The sequence below is a fragment of the Odocoileus virginianus genome, chromosome 25, assembly GCF_023699985.2.
Source record: "Odocoileus virginianus isolate 20LAN1187 ecotype Illinois chromosome 25, Ovbor_1.2, whole genome shotgun sequence".
NCBI classification, from domain to species: domain Eukaryota; kingdom Metazoa; phylum Chordata; class Mammalia; order Artiodactyla; family Cervidae; genus Odocoileus; species Odocoileus virginianus.
Window position 1 is genome coordinate 34,549,146 of NC_069698.1, and position 19,868 is coordinate 34,569,013.

The window sequence follows — 19,868 nt, forward strand, 5'->3', positions numbered from 1 at the left end:
CATTTCCCCTCATTTTCTCTGTTTGGTTTCTTGGGAGCTCCTTTTATTTGAATGTTGAACTTAAGAAATTATCCTCTACTTTTCTGATCATTTTCTATTTTCCAGTCTGTTTTCTGAGCAGTTTCTCCAATTTTATCTTCTACAACATGTCTATCAAGTTTGTAATTTATGTCATTGCATTTTAAAAAATATTTATTTCATTTTTGGCTGTAGCTGAGCGGGCTTACTCTAGTTGTGGAGAGTGGGGGCTACCCTCTAGTTGTGGTGCGTGGGCTTCTCCTGTTGTAGAGCGCAGGCTCGAGGCACAGGGCTTCAGTAGCTGCAGCACTTGGGCTCATAAGCTGTGTCTCACGGGCCCTGGAGCTTGCAGACTTCAGACTTCAGGAGTTGTGGCTCATAGACTTAGTTGCTCTGTTGCTGCTGCTGCTAAGTCGCTTCAGTCGTGTCCAACTCTGTGCGACCCCATAGACGGCAGCCCACCAGGCTCCGCCCTCCCTGGGATTCTCCAGGCAAGAACACTGGAGTGGGTTGCCATTTCCTTCTCCAGTTCATGAAAGTGAAAAGTGAAAGTGAAGTCGCTCAGCCGTTTCTGACTCTTCGCCACCCCATGGACTGTAGCCCACCAGGCTCCTCCGTCCACGGGATTTTCCAGGCAAGAGTACTGGAGTGGGGTGCCATTGCTTCTCCAATAGTAGCTCTGAGGCAGGTAGAATCCTCCCTGGACCAGAGATCAAACCCATGTCCCCTCCATTGGCAGGTGGATTTTCATCCACCGTACCACCAGCAAAGTACTCTGTCATTGTATTTTTTAAAATATCTAATATCTTCTATTTGTATGTATTGATTTTCTTTTTTTTTTTACAAATAACTACCTTACCTCACATGCTAGTAAAGTAATGCTCAAAATTCTCCAAGCCAGGTTTCAGCAATACATGAACTGTGAACTTCCAGATGTTCAAACTGGTTTTAGAAAAGGTAGAGGAACCAGAGATCAAATTGCCAACATCCACTGGATCATCAAGAGAGTTCCAGAAAAACATCTATTTCTGCTTTATTGACTATGCCAAAGCCTTTGACTGTGTGGATCACCAGAAACTGTGGAAAATTCTGAAAGAGAAGGGAATACCAGACCACCTGACCTGCCTCTTGAGAAACCTGTATGCAGGTCAGGAAGCAACAGTTAGAACTGGACATGGAACAACAGACTGGTTCCAAATAGGAAAAGAAGTATGTCAAGGCTGTATATTGTCACCCCGCTTATTTAACTTATATGCAGAGTACATCATGAAAAACGCTGGGCTGGAAGAAGCACAAGCTGGAATCAAGTTTTCAGGGAGAAATATCAATAACCTCAGATATGCAGATGACACCACCCTTATGGCAGAAAGTGAAGAAGAACTAAAGGGCCTCTAGATGAAAATGAAAGAGGAGAGTGAAAAAGTTGGCTTAAAGCTCAACATTCAGAAAACTAAGATCTTGGCATCTGGTCCCATCACTTCATGGCAAATAGATGGGGAAACAGTGGCTGATTTTATTTTTGGGGGCTCCAAAATCACTGCAGATGGTGATTGCAGCCATGAAATTAAAAGACACTTACTCCTTGGAAGGAAAGTTATGACCAACCTAGGCAGCATATTAAAAAGCAGAGACATTACTTTGTCAACAAAGGTCTGTCTGGTCCAGGCTATGGTTTTTCCAGTGGTCATGTATGGATGTGAGAGTTGGACTGTGAAGAAAGCTGAGCGCCGAAGAATTGATGCTTTTGAACTGTGGTGTTGGAGAAGACTCTTGAGAGTCCCTTGGACTGCAAGGAGATCCAACCAGTCCATCCTAAGGAGATCAGTCCTGAGTGTTCATTGGAAGGACTGATGTTTTAGCTGAAACTCCAATACTTTGGCCAGCTGATATGAAGAGCTGACTCATTGGAAAAGACCCTGATGCTGGGAAAGATTGAGGGCAGGAGGAGAAGGGGATGACAGAGGATGAGATGACTGGATGGCATCACTGACTCAGTGGACATGAGTTTGGGTAAATTCCGGGAGTTGTGATGGAAAGGGAGACCTGGTGTGCTGCAGTTCATGGGGTTGCAAAGAGTCGGACATGACTGAGTGACTGAACTGAACTGAACTGAACCTTACCTCCATGAAGATATCAAAGATAATATGTTTCTACTCTGTCTATTTTCTTTGGTTCTTCCTGTTTACTTAAACTGTAACTCAGGTCTCTTTGTGTGTGTGTGTTAAAGAGGTCTTAGACATCTGGTGATCCTTCATGTTTGCACGTGGTTGAGAGCGTGGCACACAGCGTGTGAGGGTGGAGACTGTTGACTCTGCTGTATGAAGATTTGTCAAGACTAGTGCTAATATAACTTTATGTGATGATGGACATGTTTTCTGTCTCATAACCAATACATACATCTGTTGATCACTTGAAATTTGGATAGTGCAACTGAGGAAATAATGCTTTAATTTTACGTAATTTAATTAATTTAAGTTTTACTGGCTTCCCTGGTAGCTCAGCTGGTAAAGAATATGCCTGCCATGCAGTAGTCCCCTGTTGAACTCTTGGGTCAGGAAGATCCCCTTGAGAAGGGACAGGCTACCCACCCTAGTATTCTTGGGCCTAGGGTCTCAGATGGTAAAGAATCTGCCTGCAGTGCAGGAGACCTGAGTTCGATCCCTGGGTTGGGAAGACCCCCTGGAGAAGGGCATGGCAACCCTCTCCAGTATTCTTGCCTAGACAATCCCCATGGGCCGTAGCCCACCTGGCTCTCTCTGTCCATGGGGTTGTAAAGAGTCAGACACAACACAACTGAGTTTTACTGTAAATCACTACAAGTGGCTAGTGACTACTATATTGGACAATGCAGGTCTAGGCTTTCCCTTTGAATTTTTTTTGTAGTGAATTGGGCTGGGTTCATTAGAGAAAGAGTTTTGAACTCCTTTCTGAAAGGCTCAGGCTTGAATGCTAGCATTCTGAGAGCCAGGTAAAGAAAGAGGAGTAGGGGCAAGGAGGATTTTTGTTCCAAAGTGCCAATATCCACATAATTTTAATTTACTGCTTGGTATTGCAGTTCTCCAACTCTCCCAGAGCCCTGTTTTAGGTTTCCCAAAAAGAAACTTCTAGGTTTTGTTGGGGGTGAATAGGGGTTTGAGACTCTGATACTGATTTTTTTCTCTACCTTCAGTCCTACTTCCATAGCTGCCCAGTGTACAAATTCCCAAAGACTCATGCATAATCAATCCCTCGAAGCTTTTGTATCATCATTTTGGGACCTAGTACTCTTAGAACTGGTATATTTAGCGACCTTTCATTAACCTTCCAGGCTTTCAAATTTTGATGCTGTTGTGTGTTTCTCCATTCCTTGTCCTTGTGATTTGGTGTCTTAAAAAAATTCTTTACCATGTTTTAATAGGGTTTCTGAAAAGTATAAAAAACAAATGAACATATTCAGTGGTTCGTATTTACTCCACATTTGATTTATTTCACATATGAGTTGTCTTAATCTATTCAGGCTGATATAACAAAAATACCATGGACTGGGTGGCTTCAACAACCAACATTCATATCTCACAGTTATGGAGACTGGGAAGTCCAAGATCAAGGTGCTGGAAGATTTGATGTTTGGTAAGGACACTATTCCCATTCATAAGTGTTCCATCCTCATGAATTTGTTGATTCTCAAAGCTCCTACCTATGTAATCACATTGGGGGTAAGGATTTCAACATATAAATTTTGGAGAGACACAGACATTCATATACCAAACAGTTCATACCAGCAGATCTACATTTATTATCTTTATAAACAAATTACTTACTATACTACTTTTTAAAGTTGGTTTTTTAAATTATTATTTGCGACATCATCCAAATGTTATAATTTACAATTCCTACCTCAAGGAATAACTTCAAGTCTGTGTGAAATATTTTGCCTCCTTTTTTTTTTACCAACTTCATCAGCTGACTTCAGTAAGCATTTTAAACTTCCACTATTGAGATTGAATCAGAATAATTAACTTTGTAAAGGCCTAAATATTGGCTTGGCCAACAAGTTCATTAGGATTTTTCTGCAACATCTTATGGAAAAAACCTGAATGAACTTTTTGGCTAACCCAATATAAGGTAACCCATTTTATGTCTGTGGAATAGTTTTTGGAGAAAATATCATTTATATTCAGGTTCACATGCTGCTGCTGCTGCTGCTAAGTCACTTCAGTCATATCCGACTCTGTGTGACCCCATAGACAGCAGCGCACTAGGCTCCTCTGTCCCTGGGATTCTCTAGGCAAGAGCACTGGAGTGGGCTACCATTTCCTTCTCCAATGCACGCAAGTGAAAAGTGGAAGTGAAGTCAGTCGTGTCTGACTCTTAGCAACCCCGTGGACTGCAGCCTACCAGGCTCCTCCGTCCACGGGATTTTCCAGGCAAGAGTACTGGAGTGGGTTGCCACTGCCTTCTCCACAAGTTCACATGGTATTTAGGCAAATCTGTACACAATAGTAAGCCTGGGTGTGACTACACAATCAATGCTATTGTGTTTTCCTCTTTTCCCAATAAGTGGGTGGTCAAGCATAAAGACTGGATTTTCCTGGAGGGTTCAGATTCAAATTACTAAGGTTTATAGGAAATAAAGTGCTGTGTATTGTTTATCCATTTTTATGGAGTTGGGCATAACTCTGTTACATATTTAAAGATATACATGACAAGGGAGAACAGCAGAGTCATGGGTAGAACCAGCCGTTTAATTTTATGAAACACCACATGTTAAACTCGTATTTCAGTTTGGACTTTTTATGGAGTTGGATCATTTATTTCTGCTCCTCATTTCCTAGCTTTTCTTGCAGAATAAAGTTGGTAACTCATCTCCTGTCTGCCACAGGTGAGCCCAGTCGAGGTCCATGCTTAGAGCTTCCGAAGGGCTCCCGTCTTCCTTGAGAATGATGCCTTGGTGAATAAGCAGCCAAAGTTGACTTTTGCTCAGATATCCTTTGGGTGCTTAAATGAGCCTCTTCTCAGAGGATTGCCCTTCTGTCTTTGTTAAATCTACAGTTTCACTTCTGTGTGAACCTTAGTGGTGGGTCAGTCCCACTTGGGTTTGCTTTTCTGTTCAAGTGATTGAACTTATCACTGTACTTGCATTATTCTTCCTTTTCCCTGAGCTTCTCCCCTGCCTTGAATTTGCGCTACACCCCTGACAGACAGTCCCTGATTTGCTGTGATTTCAACTTACGATTTTTTTGACTTTACAGGAGTGTGAAAGTGATACTCATTCAGTAGAAACACTCCTTTGAATCTTTTCCCGGACCATCCATATGTAGTACAACACTCTCTCGTGATGCCAGGCAGCCACAGTGAGCCACAGCTCCGAGTCAGCCACGTGGTCGCAAAGGTAAACAGCTGATATACAGAGAACCATTGAGTAACCTTACAACTATTGTTTTTCACTTTCAGTGCCGTATTCAATAAAGCCCATGAGATACTCAGCACTGTATTATAAAATAGGTTTCGTGTGAGATGATTTTGCCCAACTGTAGACTGATGTATTCTGAACACGGTTAAGGTAGCCTAGGCTAAGCTACGGTGTTCGCAGGCTAGATATGTTAGATGCGTTTTTGACTTAGGATGTTTCTGATTTATACAGGCTTTACTTGGGCTTCCCTACTGGCTCAGATGGTAAAGAGTCTGCCTGCAATGCTGGAGACCTGGGTTCAATCCCTAGGTTGGGAAGATCCCTTGGAGAAGGAAATGGCAACCCACTCCGGTGTTCTTGCTTGGAAAATTCCATGGACAGAGGCTCCTGGCAGACCTTAGTCCACGGGGTCACAAAGAGTCGGACATTTGGGACTTAGCCCCATCCTAAGCTGGGGAAGATCTGTAGTATCTAATACTATAGTGTTGTGTTGTTGCTTGTTTCCGTCCTCACGCCCCTTCTGCCTCCCAACTAGCTGCATTGTGATGGTTCAGAAAAGAAGTCACACTTGGTATTTGTATTTGTCACCCCAACAGTGCTGCCTGGGTATGAGGCATTCAGCTTAGGCTTTCTCGTCAAGGGAGAGAGAATTGTGACACGAGCTGCCATTTCCTGTGCACAACCTGTGTTCCAAGTACAGTGCAGACACTTTGCATATTACGTCTCATCCTTACATAGGAACTGATCATTTTACCTCTTTTCTCAGTTGAACCTGACATTCTGAAAAGGCAAGCAACTTATGTATAGCCAGTAAGCATTGGAGTTAGGGTTTGAACCCAGATTGAACCTAGGATTTGAACTCATGTTCTTTTTCCTGCTGTATATCTACTTGCCTCATTCTCAGAACTCACAAAGATTCCAAAAAATCACATTATAGCAGTATTACTTTGCTTGCATCTAGTTTTACAGTTTGGACTATTAACCTGGATGAACACAAGTTGATTTTCAGTGTTACCTCTGCTCTTTTGAGAATTAAGTGACCGACTTTCTGAGCAAAAGTCCTTTACTCCTTAGGGCCATTAGAGCCCAGTTGTTTTAGTTGTTAAGTCATGCCTGACTCTTGTGACCCCATGGACTGTAGCCCCCCAGGCTCCTCTGTCCATGGCATTTCCTAGGCAAGAATACTGGGGTGGGTTGCTATTCCCTTCTCCAGGGGATCTCCCCTACCCAGGAATCGAACCCTGGTCTCCTGCATTGCAAGCAGATTCTTTACTGACTCAGCCACCAGGGAAGCCCACTAGAGCCCAAGGAGAGCCCCCAAGTGTCACCAATGAGCAGCTTGGTTCTGAAACCCAGGACTTACCCTGAGTCTCACAGTGGCAGGGCTGTTGTGGTGACGAAGGGCCTATAACTTGTCCCTTCATTTCCTTGTCTGCATTTCATCACTCCCACATTTTAAAAACAATACTTCCTCTATGACATAATCATAGGCAAGCACTCTAGGAGCTTTCAAGTGACAAGGAAGTGCCAGGAATATTTTATTTGCCTTGGAAAGATATAAATTCCTGGGTCTATTCAGATTCCAGTGGCTTTCAGAGAAATGGAGCACACGGCTTTCCTTAAGAAAGGCCGCCAATGGGAGTGATTCCTGGTGATGCAATGCTGATATTTTAGTACCATCCTGGAGAAGGAAGAGGTGGGGTTTCTCTGGAGCCAGAAGAACTCATAATTAGTTCTCACCCAGGCTGCTTAAGCAATTATGGTGAAACCAAATCACATTACGTTTTTTCTCCGGCTCTTGATAAAAGCTTCAACACTGCTCCTTCTGCCCCACAGGGCACTTGGCTGGCCATTATTTCTGACATCACAGGCACTGTTCTTTCCTGTTGTTTCCAGGCTCCCTCTGTCACTGTGTAAAATCAGAAGTGTGGGGGAAATAATGCACACCTCTTGGTCTCACTACTTCAGAGGCACCTAGCAACCCTGTCTCCAGGCAGGCAGCACGCATCTCTCTGGTGCTTCACTGCCCACTCACAGCAGAGGCGGCGTGCTCTCTGCAAATAGCCTACCTCTTCGCCAGTGCCAGCTTGGTGGTGGGGTGGTATGTCACTTGCTGTCCTCAGGGGTGTTTGGTTCTTGTTCTGGGAAGGCTAGGGTAAAGTAATGACGATTTCCCCAAAGCTGTTTGTGGAACCAGAAATTAGGTCAAGCAGTTCTGTGCTTGGGGTTGCATGGTCTAAAATCAAAAGCAGTGGTTTCCAACCTTTGTTTTTTCCAGTCTCTGACATATTTCAGACATAAACCTTCTAGAATGTTCCTGACATTCTTTCCTAAAGGATGTTTCCCAAGTATGTTTATGCAGTGAGGAACCTTTCTGGCCATTTTGTCCATCCACTACTGGCCTAACAATACGAGGCACTCCAGCCATTGGTTTTCTTAATATCCATTCTCTGCCTCAAAAGGTGTCTGTAAGTTGGGATGAAGAAGGCCCTGCACTGGCTTACCAAACAGCCACAGGGACTTTCCATTTCAGGACATTATGATGAGATATTGAGACTTTACAGTCTGCTTTCTGTACTTCACGGAATTGTTAAAGGTGCTTTGTTTCTTTACTTCTTATATTTGATCTGCGTGTTGAACCTTCCACAGAGTAAAGGCCTTAGAGGGTGAAAGTTGCATCTCTTTTGGAGGGAAATCAAGCTTTTCCTGTGGTGACTGATCATGTCAGACTCCTATGCATGTAAAGCTTCATTTGGGAAATCACAAGTGCTGCTGGTAGAGGAATGATTCCAAAACCATAAAGGGAACAAGTGTTAACTTCCAGGAGTCACTTTCTCACTCACTCACCAAGCAGTTATTGCATTCCCACCACATGCCAGACTCTCTCCTGGGAGAAAGGCTGATGAATGTGAATGAAAAACCTTACTTAAAAACGCACAGTCTTGGGGGTGTCTTAGTGAAAATAACAGGAACAATGTTAGATGTGTTGTAATACAAGTATTTGCAAGTGGATTTGGGAGCTCAGATGGGGATAGGAGGGCTCTTTAGGGAGATAGTAGGGAGAGAAGAGATAAATGTATATCATTTATAAAAAGATCAGTGGTTCCGGGGAGTTGGCAGTGGGAGGGAAGCATAAACAGGTGGAATACAGAAGACTTTTAGGTCATTGAAACTACTATGTATGATACTATCATGATGGATACATATAATTATATGTTTGTCAAAACCCATAGAATGTACAAAACCAAGAGTGAACCCTAGAGCCAGCCTGCGGACTGTGTGTGATAATGATGTGTCAGTGTAGGTTCACCAGTTGTAGCAAATGTGCCACTGTGGGGGGAATGTTGATAGTGGGGGATGCTGTCTGTGCATGTATTGAGGACAGAGGATAATGGGAAATCTCAATGCCTTCCATTCAATTTTGATATGAACAAAAACTGCTCTAAAAATTGTCTTAAAAAGGAAAACAAAGTGTCTGGGAATTAGTATGAGGATTTATGACTAAGTACCTAAATGGTGGTTATGGACACTAGAGCATTTCTATATTGCCTGAAGATAATATTCTGACGGTAGACTGCACTTGTATAATGATCAATGAGCCTGTCAATGAAAACAAATACCAGTCTGGCAGGGGAAATTGAGGTATTCGGATTATTATGAGCTGTGTGTTGAAGAAAGAAGTGTGAGAGTTTGAACCAACTTAGTCCCGGTTACATTTCGTTGCTGAATATCAGGTAATTTTGAACTCCATCAGAGCTCTCCAGTAGTTAGAGGGAATATCACTTACCACCTTTCTACCAGATAGTTGTAGCACAAGTACATTTCAGACCATATTATTCTTTTTTTTTAACTTTTTATTTTATATTGGGGTATAGCCAATATGAAGACAGGGCTTCCCTCATAGCTCAGTTGTTAAAGAATCTTCCTGCGATGCAGGAGACTTGGGTTTGATTCCTGGGTCGGGAAGATCCCCTGGAGAAGGAAATGGCACCCCACTCCAGTATTCTTGCCTGGAGAATCCCATGGACAGAGGAGCCTGCCAAGCTACAGTCCATGGGGTTGCAAGAGTCGGACATGGCTTAGCAACTAAACCACCACCATAGCCAATTGACAAAGAATGTTGTTATAGTTTCAGGTAAACAGTGAAGGGACTCAACCATATATATGTGTGTATCCATTCTCCCCCAACTCCTCTCCCATCCAGCTGCCTAATAACGTTGAGCAGAGTTCTGTGTGTTATACCGTAGGGCCTTGTCGGTTATTCATTTTAGACCATATCATTCTAAGCAAACAAATATTGGGTAGCAAACAGGCATAAAACAATTGTACAGTCTCTGTTTACTTCTAGTATTTTCTGTTTCAACCCTTGACACAATGACCAGGACCTCCATGAAAGACTCCCCAAGATGAAGACAGGTGTGCTCTGATGGAGGGGGCGGTCAGGCCTATCAGTCAGATCAGAGAACAGGATCATCCATTGATGGGAGGGTACAGGGCCATACCAACTGTCCTCCTAGTATGAACTTCTGACCCAGACAGGTATTCCTACCTTGCTCCTGCAAAGATGGAGATGTCCATCTTCTAACAATTTCATAACTTAAACTCCACTGGTTTCACCAGTTAGAAAGTCTTTCTTACACAGTAAATAATAAAGTTTGTAGTGGTGACATGGGCTTTCCTGGTGGCTCAGACAGTGAGGCATCTGCCCGCCATGCAGGAGGCCTGGGTTGGATCCCTGGGTTGGGAAGATTCCCTGGAGGAGGGAATGGCAACCCACTCCAGTATTTTTGCCTGGAGAATTCCATGGGCAGAGGAGCCTGGTAGGCTACAGTCCCCAGAGTCGCAAAGAGTCAGGGTAACTACGCGACTAACAATTTCACCTTTTTTTTTTTGACAAAAATACTTTTAAATGCCACCTGGCCAGTTCTTAGGGTATTTATTGTATCAGGCAGCTTCATATGTTCATTGATCCCTGGGGTGTAGATTAGAGTTGAATTGTGCACACAGAGTTCCAAATGTTTACATACTGTGGTATTGTAAAGCAAATTGCAACAGACAATTAAAATGAAACATCATCGAGAAAAAGATTTTTTTAAAGAGATCAATCAGAATGAAACTCTTTGCATTGTACTAGTAACTATGACATCTAATTGTACATGTTCCCAATTATTGTGCTGGAGAGAGTGAGTGTGTATGGGGCTTTATAACATTTAAACAGAAACAGCTTAAAGCAATTTACTGCCTCAGTTGATGGAGCATCATAGCTCTTTTCTGAGAGTCCCCATTAACAAAAGATTTCCTGTTAACAAAACCCTTGACGTAAGGCTTTATTTGATGATTTTCTTTGGAAACGAGAAGAGCCATGAGTACTATGGATGGGCAGAAAAATATCTGAGAGAGCCGTTGTCATAGGAACTGTGCCAGGAGAACAGCTATGTGCAGGATAATTGCACCATCCAAAGAGGAGAAGAAGGAAGTGATTTTGAAGCTACTGCTTCCATCAGTTTTGGGGAGTAGAGCTCTCATGAATTTCATGTAAATTATCTTCAGTGATACCTGGGATGTGGGATGCTAGGAGACAGTTGGAGGGGGGCTGGTGATTATGTACCTCACAGGATTTTTTTTTTTAACATTTTAGCTTTTTATTTTGAACTGGGATATAGCCGATTAACAAACAATGTTGTGACAGTTTCAGGTGAATACTGAAAGGATTCAGCCATACATATATATGTATCCCTTCTCCACCCAGCACCGTCCCATCCAGGTTGCCACATAACATTGAGCAGATTTCCATGTGCTATACAGTAGGTCCTTGTTGCTTCTCCATTTTAAATATAGCAGTGTGTACTTGTCCATCCCAAGCTGCCTAACTCTCCCTCCACCCCATCCTTCCCTCAGGCAACCATAAGTTCATTCTCTAAGTCTGTGAGTCTCTTTCTGGTTTGAAAATTTATTTGAATCAATTTCTTTTTAGATTACACATATAAAGGATGTCATACAATATTTCTCTTTCTCTGACTTACTTATTTCACTCAATATGACAATCTATAGGTCCATCCCTGATGCTGCAAATGGCATTATTTCCTTCTTTTTAATGGCTGAATAATATTCCACTGTATACATGTACAACATCTTTTTTATCCATTCCTCTGTCAATGGACATTTAGGTTGCTTCCATGTCTTGGCTGGTATAAACAGTACTTCAGTGAATATTTAGATGTAAGTATCCTTTTGGATCACGTTTTTCTCTGGATATATGCCCAGGAGTGGGATTGTTGCATCTAATTTTAGCTTTTTAAGGAACCTCCATACTATTCTTCACAGTGGCTGTACCAGTTTACATTCCCCCAGCTATGTAGGAGGGTTCCGTTCTCTCCACACTCTCTCCAGCATTTATTGTTTCCTCACAGGATTTTTGTAGGAGATTAAAAATAGATAAAATAGTGAGCTTGAGTGTCTTGACTCCTGTTTTCATTTCCTCTTGCTGTAGCACGAGTTCTGATAACGCTTTGCCTGAAATTCTTGTCTGGCCTCTTATCAATTTCTATTGATTCAGTGGCCCAAGAGTCCAGGTCAATAATTACATGGGTTTCTTGGTCCAATTGGGTTCCGGTTTGTGAGCTTCTTTATGATTAAAGTTCCCCCCATGGGCAGGCTGCAGTTAAACAGTTTAATCTCTGCTTCCATAAAGTTCTGTTATCCTGGTCCAAGAGATTTAATTGACAATCTCTAGCTTCCTTAATTGTTTTAACACAAGAATAGAAATTTTAAAACCTTTTTGCTTTAAAGTAATTATAGATTCACAGGAAATTGCAAAGATCATATGGTTGCCTCTTACATAAACATAGTACATTATCAAAGCAAGGAAATTAACAGTGGTATAACATGTGTATACAGCTATGTAATTTTTAGATTTAAAATTTATTAAAAGATACAAAACATAAATTTTTTCATCTTAACCATTTTTAGGTGTACACTTCAATAGTGTTAAGTGCATTTACATTGCTGTGCATCTAAGCTCCCAAATTATTTCATCTTGCAAAACTGAAATTCCATACCCATTGAACACTAACACCCCATTCTTCGCTCCTCTCAGCTCCTGGCAACCACCCTGTATTTCTTTTCTTTTTTTAAAAAACTGGGTTATAGTTACCCTTGTAATTTCTGTTTCTATGAATTTTATAGGTGACTTATGTTAAGTAGGATCATACAGTATTTGTCTTTTTGTGACTGTTTTTAATCCATTTAGCATAATATACCCAAGGTTAATCCTTGTCATAGCACACATCAACATTTATTTCACTTTTAAGTGTGAATAATATTCCATTGTGTGTGTTTATATATATATATATATATATATATATATACACACAATTATACAGTGGAAGTGAGAAATAGATTCAAGGGATTATACAGAGGAAGTGAAAAATCCCTTATATGAATATACAGTGGAAGTGAAAAATAGATTCAAGGGATTAGATCTGATAGAGTGCCTGAAGAACTATGGAAGGAGGTTCATGACTTTGTGCAGGAGGCAGTGATCAAGACCATCCCCAAGAAAGAGAAATGCAAAAAGGCAAAATGGTTGTCTGAGGAGGCTTACAAATAGCTGAGAGAAGAAGAGAAGCTAAAGGCAAAGGAAAAAAGGAAAGATATACCCATCCCATGCAGAGTTCCAAAGAATAGCAAGGAGCGATAAGCAAGCCTTCCTGAGTGATTAATGCCAAGAAACAGAGGAAAACAATAGAATGGGAAAGATTAGAGATCTCTTCAAGAAAATTTGAGATACTGAGGGAACATTTCATACAAAAATGGGCACAAGAAAGGACAGAAATGGTATGGACCTAAGGGAAGCAGAAAATATTAAGAAGAGGTGGTAAGAATACACAGATGAACTATACAAAAAAAGATCTTCATGACCTAGATAAGCACGATGGTGTGATCACTCACCTAGAGCCAGATATCCTGGAATGCAAAGTCAAGTGGGCCTTAGGAAGCATCACTATGAACAAAGCTAGTGGAGGTGATGGAATTCCAGTTGAGCTATTTCAAATCCTAAAAGATGCTGTGAAAGTGCTGTACTCAATATGCCAGCAAATTTGGAAAACTCAGCAGTGGCCACATGACTGGAAAAGGTCAGTTTTCATTCCAATCCCAAAGAAAGGCAATGCTAAAGAATATTCAAACTGCTGCACAATTGCACTCATCTCACACGCTAGCAAAGGAATGCTTAAAATTCTCCAAGCCAGGCTTCAACAGTATATGAACCGAGAACTTCCAGATGTTCAAGCTGGATTTAGAAAAGGCAGAAGACTTAGAGATCAAATTGCCAACATCTGTTGGATCATCAAAAAAGCAAGAGAGTTCCAGAAAAACACCTACTTCTGCTTTATTGACTACACCAAAGCCTTTGACTATGTGTATCATGACAAACTGTGGGAAATTCTTCAAGAGATGGGAATACCAGACCACCTGACCTGCCTCCTGAGAAACCTGTATGCAGGTCAAGAAACAACAGTTAGAATCACACATGGAACAAGGGACTGGTTTCAGATCAGGAAAGGAGTAAGTCAGGGCTGTATATTGTCACCCTGCTTATTTAACTCAATATGCGGAGTACATCATGCGAAATGTCAGGCTTGATGAAGCTCAAGCTGAAATCAAGAGTGCCAGGAGAAATATTAATGACCTCAGATATACAGATGACACCACCCTTATGGCAGAAAGTGAAGAGGAACTAAAAAGCCTCTTGATGAATGTGAAAGAGGAGACTGAAAAAGTTGGCTTAAAATTCAACATTCAAAAAACTAAGATCATGGCATCCCATCACATCACTTCATGGCAAATAGATGGGGAAACAACAGAAACATTGAGAGACTTTCTTTTCTTGGGCTCCAGAATCACTGCAGATGGTGACTGCAGCCATGAAATTAAGACGTTTGTCCCTTGGATGAAAAGCTATGACAAACCTAGATAGCATATTAAAAAGCAGAGACATTACTTTGCTGACAAAGGTCCAAATTGTCAAAGCTATGGTTTTTCCAGTAGTTATGTATGGATGTGAGAGTTGGACCGTAAAGAAAGCTAAGTGCTGAAAAATTGATGCTTTTGAACTGTGGTGTTGGAGAAGACGCTTGAGAGTCCCTTGGACTGCAAGGAGATCCAACCAGTCCATCCTAAAGGAGATCAGTCCTGAATATTCATTGGAAGGACTGATGCTGAACCTGAAGCTTCAATACTTTGGCCACGTGATGTGAAGAACTGACTCCTTAGAAAAGACCCTGATGCTGGGAAAGATTGAGGGCAGAGGAGAAGGGGAAGGCAGAGGATGTGACATTTGTAATGTTTATCATTCAGTGAAATGAAATAGCACTGGGACATGAATGGTCGGATGGCATCATTGACTCAATGGGCATAAGTTTGAGAAGCTCTGGAAGTTGGTGATGGACAGGGAAGCCTGGTGTCCTGCAGTCCATGGAGTCACAAAGAGTCAGACGTGACAGAGTGACTAAATTGATATATATGCCCCATTTTATCTATTTATCTTTTGATGGACCCTTGAGTTGCTTCCACCTTTAGGCTATTGTCAATAATGCTGCTATGAACATGGGTATACAGATGTTATTCTTTGAGACACTGATTTTAATTATTTTGGGTATTTTTAGGGGCTGAATTGTGTTCCCCCCAAAATAAAAAAGATAAAATATAAAAAAATCAGGGGTTTTGATATATTAACTAAAATCATGAAATCATATCTCATATAATTAACTATATTAGCACTAAATCATATCTCATATAATCCTAACTAGAGCCATCTGAGGAAGACAGTCTTTATTCAAAGTTTCCAGAAGAGAAGATGAGGTGCCTAGAAGATGAATTTTTCAAGATCGCATGGTAACTGATACAGCTGGGAGGTTGTCTGACCCTAGAGCCCTTAATGTCTCTGCTAGACTGAACTAGTAGGCAATCAATAACTGGTAAGAATTATAAACATGATTGTTTGGTGATGGAATAGTAGTGGGACTTTCAATTGCCATGATATACATAGGGCTAAATGTCAGAGCATTGTTTGATTTTGTGTTTTCCTGAGGTTTATTTTTCCTAAACCACACAGAAGTGTTATCCTACAGGATGCCAACTACTTTTTTCATTCTCTTCTCCTTACTCCCCAGTACAGAGCTTGAGGTTGTCCTAGCCAATCCATGCCATCTTCCAGAGCTCTAAGAAAACCAAGAATCTCCTCCCCCTCCCTCCCTCTTTCTCTCTTTGTCTCTCTCAGGAGAAGCTCTTCACTGGAGCTTCTTTATTTTTCAAAACTTTCAAAGCTCTACATTATCAGCTGAATTGAGTCCCCTTGCTCCAAAATTCTTATGTTGAAGTTTATTAAAAAGAAAATTATTCATGACACTTGCTAAAGAATGCTAAGGCAGACTTTATTCAGGGGAACTATCACAAAAAGTTTAGGAACCATTACAAAGGGGTTTTATAGTAGGGGAGAGAGATTGGGCTCAACTCTAATCAACTCAATAAGGAAAAATGGGAATTTGTAGCCAAGAAGCAGGGTGGAACTCAGTAGATGGAAATTTACCAAGAGGAAACATCACAATTAAGGGAGAATTCTTTTTTTTTTTTTTCAAACTTTAAACTTTTTATTTTGTATTGGGGTATGGTAGCTCATTGCTTGAAAAATCCCATGGGTGGAGGAGCCTGGTAGGCTGCAGTCCATGGGGTCGCTAAAAGTTGGACACGACTGAGCAACTTGAATTTCACTTTTCACTTTAATGCATTGGAAAAGGAGATGGCAACCCACTCCAGTGTTCTTGCCTGGAGAATCCCAGGGACGGGGGAACCTGGTGGGCTGCTGTCTCTGGGGTCGCATAGAGTCGGACATGACTGAAGTGAGTTAGCATTGGCATGGTAGCTCAGAGGGCTTCCCAGGTGGCGCTAGTGGTAAAGAACCTGCCTGCCAATGCAGGAGACTCAAGAGACTCGAGTTTGATCCCTGGATTGGGAAGATCCCAAGCCACCTCCTCCCATGAGCACTCCAGAATTACAACTATATACAGAGCAAATGTTGATGAGGATCACTTGAAAACTAGCTAGAGAAGATGGTCTACAGCTAAAGATATAAAAGTGAAAAGTGAAGGTGATAGTCGTTCAGTCGTGTTCACCTCTTTGCAACCCCATGGACTGTGTAGCCTGCCAGGTTCCTCTGTCCATGGGATTCTCCAGGCAGGAATACTGGTGTGGGTTGCCATTCCCTTCTCCAGGGATCTTCCCAACCCAAGGATCAAACCTGGGTCTTCTGCATTGCAGGCAGATTCTTTACCATCTGAGCCACCAGGGAGGCCCAGAGATATAAAGGGGGAATGACAACAAGACAGGTAGGAGGGGTGGGGGAGGGTGGTACGGTCTAGACCCACAGCTCCAGGTGAGCAACCCACAAACAGGTTGCTAATTATAGTTGCAGAGGTTCTTTCTCAGGTGAGAGATACCGGAGACCCACCTCGGGCTCCTCGGTCCAGGTGTCCTGCACAGGGAAGATAAGCTGTCAGGACATTTGGCTTTGAAGGCCAGTGGGGCTTACTTTCAGGAGAGCCACAGGGCTGTGGGAAAGAGGTACTCCACTTATAAAGGGTGCACACAAAATCACACACACTTGGAGACCCAGGGGAGAAGTTGAAAGGGTCAAACCCACTTTCTGATCTTGGAGAGCCTTCTAGAAAGGAGGGAGGCAATTTAGACTCACCTCCATGACACAGATGGGCGGTACAGACTCTGGCAGAAGCCATTGTAGGGGGGGCTTTCTTACCACGAGACACTGGTGCTGGCAAGTAGCCTTTTACAACTCTCCCTCCAGCTTATTGGTGCCAGGACCCAGCCCTGCCCACTGGCCACTTGTCACCAGTCTTGTGACACCCCAGGTCAAGCAGTAGCTGAACCAGGGACACAGCCACACCCGCCAGCAGACCACCTGAAGACCTGGCCCTGGTCATTAGCCAGTCCAGGACCTAGCCTCATCCACCAGGGGGTGAGCACAGCCCTGGAACCCTACCCCTGGGCCCCAGCCCCATCCCCCAGCAAGCCGACACCAACTTCAGGATACCTTGGGTCCCACAGCCAGCTGCCCTCGGATCTCCCTCGGATCTGGCCTCACTCGCCAGTAGGCTGACATCAGCTCCAGGATTCCCAGCCTGGCAGCCAGCTATGCCAAGGCCTGGCTCTGCCCGCTAGTGAGTCAGCACTAACCATGGGACATGTCCCTATCCCCCCCGCCCCCAACCCTCCCACCCTACCCTGAGCCCTGCAGCTAGCCTCCTTGTGACTAAGACCCGTCCACCCTAAACCAACAACATCCTCTCAGGCTCTCCCAGGGAGTGGTACCTCCTTCTGAGCTAACCAAAACTTGATTCATTTCTAGATGCAACTTCTTACAGGACTGCATTACCTTTAACTTTTTATATGTCTGTTTACCTCCCCCACCACTGCTGCTGCTCCCCCCAAGCGCCTCTGTCCATGGGATTCTCCAGGCAAGAATACTGGATGGGCTGCCTTTTCCTTCTCTAGGGGATCTTCCTGACCCAGGAATCGAACCCGCATCTCTTGAATTGACAGGCAGATTCTTTACCACTGAGCCACTCAAGCTCACCACCACCACCTTACCTCTAGTTAATTTCTGAATTCAAAGACACTGAAATTTTGCCTATGAATTATTCATTTCTATACTCCCAGGACCTACTACAATTCTTAGTTCAAAGAAGACACTAAGTTATGTTTGGACTTCTTGAATCGATATGTCTGTCTCTATCTGTATATGTATGTGGGGGCTTCCCTGGCGGTTCAGTGGCAAAGAATCTGCCGGCAGTGCAGGAGACATAGGAGATGCAGGTTCAGCCCCTGGGCCGGGAAGCTCCCCTGGAGGAGGAAACGGCAGCCCACTCCAGTGTTCTGGCCTGGAGAATCCCATGGACGGAGGAGCCTGGCAGACAACAATTCATGGGATTACAAAGAGTCGAAACAACTGAAGTGGCTTAGCACGTATATATACATAATTGAATTTTTTTCTTCCTTGTTTACTTCTGATGAAGGGAATTTCTGGTAAAGATTCAAGTGAAAGAAAATTTTAAGCATGCTAAGCACATAAGAAAAATGGTTTATTTTGAACGGTCTCATCGGAAGATGCTGAAATGATAAGCCTCTCCTTATGAGGGAGAAGACGTGTGTAACAGAGGTTGAGTTGTCTAGGAAAAACGATCATGATGACCTCAAGGAATCTCACTCCCCAGATGGAGCTAGCACCCCTAGAATGGGGTGGGCATCGTTGGGGCCATGGAGAGAGAGAAGAGACGCAGAGGACGGGGTTCCCAGGCTCCCACTGAAGACTCTGTAAGGACTGTCAGGGGCAGTAAATATCTCACCTCTGGACATCTGCTGAACTCCGTGTCAGGACTAGTTACTAGTAGGATTGTTTCTTGGAGGAATTACCTGTACCTCATTCTCCTGGAGCTTTGGGGCAGAAGAGAGGGAGTGTATTTTGATATGAAGTGTATCCAGCTGCTCTCACTGATTCAGAGCATGGCTCATCCGCTCCTCAGTCCAGACCTCCAGGAGGAGCTGCTCTACTGGGGGATCTGGTCCGAGGCAAAATACCGTCCTTCACTTGGCTCTTCCAGGGGTACAATCCAAGGAGGTCAACTTCTCCAGAAAGTTTAGTAAAGAGTTGGGTCAAGAGCACTCGTTATTTTTAGACAGCAATGGGCCATGGACAATGCAAGACAGGTGACTAGCAATACATGTGTTCGCACTGCTTGGAGCACAGTCCCCTTCAGGGGTTTCCAATGGGGAGCCCCTGGCCAACACCCCACAGGTGTGTGTCAGGAACTCCAAAGAAGCAGCATCGATCATTTGTCAAGAAGCCGAAAAGTCCTCCATTAGACTTTGTTTATTACTGAAAATGAGCTCAAGTGAAGGTCAGCTCTATCCTCCAGTTTCCTAATTATAATTCAGAGGCAGGAGAGAAAGGGAATAGAGAAAAAGGAAAAAAAAAAATTAAAAAGAGGATGCCTGGAGTTTGGGAACACTAAACAAGAGACAGAAAATATTTCTGCCTTTGAGGTGAGACATCCACATGTCTTTTTGTTTTTCTCCTAAAGGCACTTAATTCTGTGGGATTGACTTTTTTTTTTCCTGATGCCTAGGAAAATATAAATGCCAGCAACTGTTTGATCTCATCTGGGTAGTTTGAAAGCTGTGTGTTTGCGGGTAAGAAAGTTACTGCCCCAGAAAGCACTAAAATCCTACAGCATGCCAGCTTTGAATGATTCACTGTGAATAGTCACAAGACAGGTCAGATGGGGCATTTCTGAGGTTTAAAAAAAAAAGGCTACTTAAAAGTGTGTGTCCAGAAAACACAAGACATTTGTCATGTTTATCATTCAGCAAAAGTGAAACAGCACTG

The 19,868-nt window shown here is 42.9% G+C and overlaps 1 long non-coding RNA gene across 1 annotated transcript in view; it reads left to right on the forward strand.

The window, feature by feature from the left end:
• The window catches only part of LOC139031111 (uncharacterized), a 74,050-nt gene that overhangs the window by 40,123 nt on the left and 14,059 nt on the right, over positions 1–19,868 (forward strand). The window lies entirely within an intron of this gene.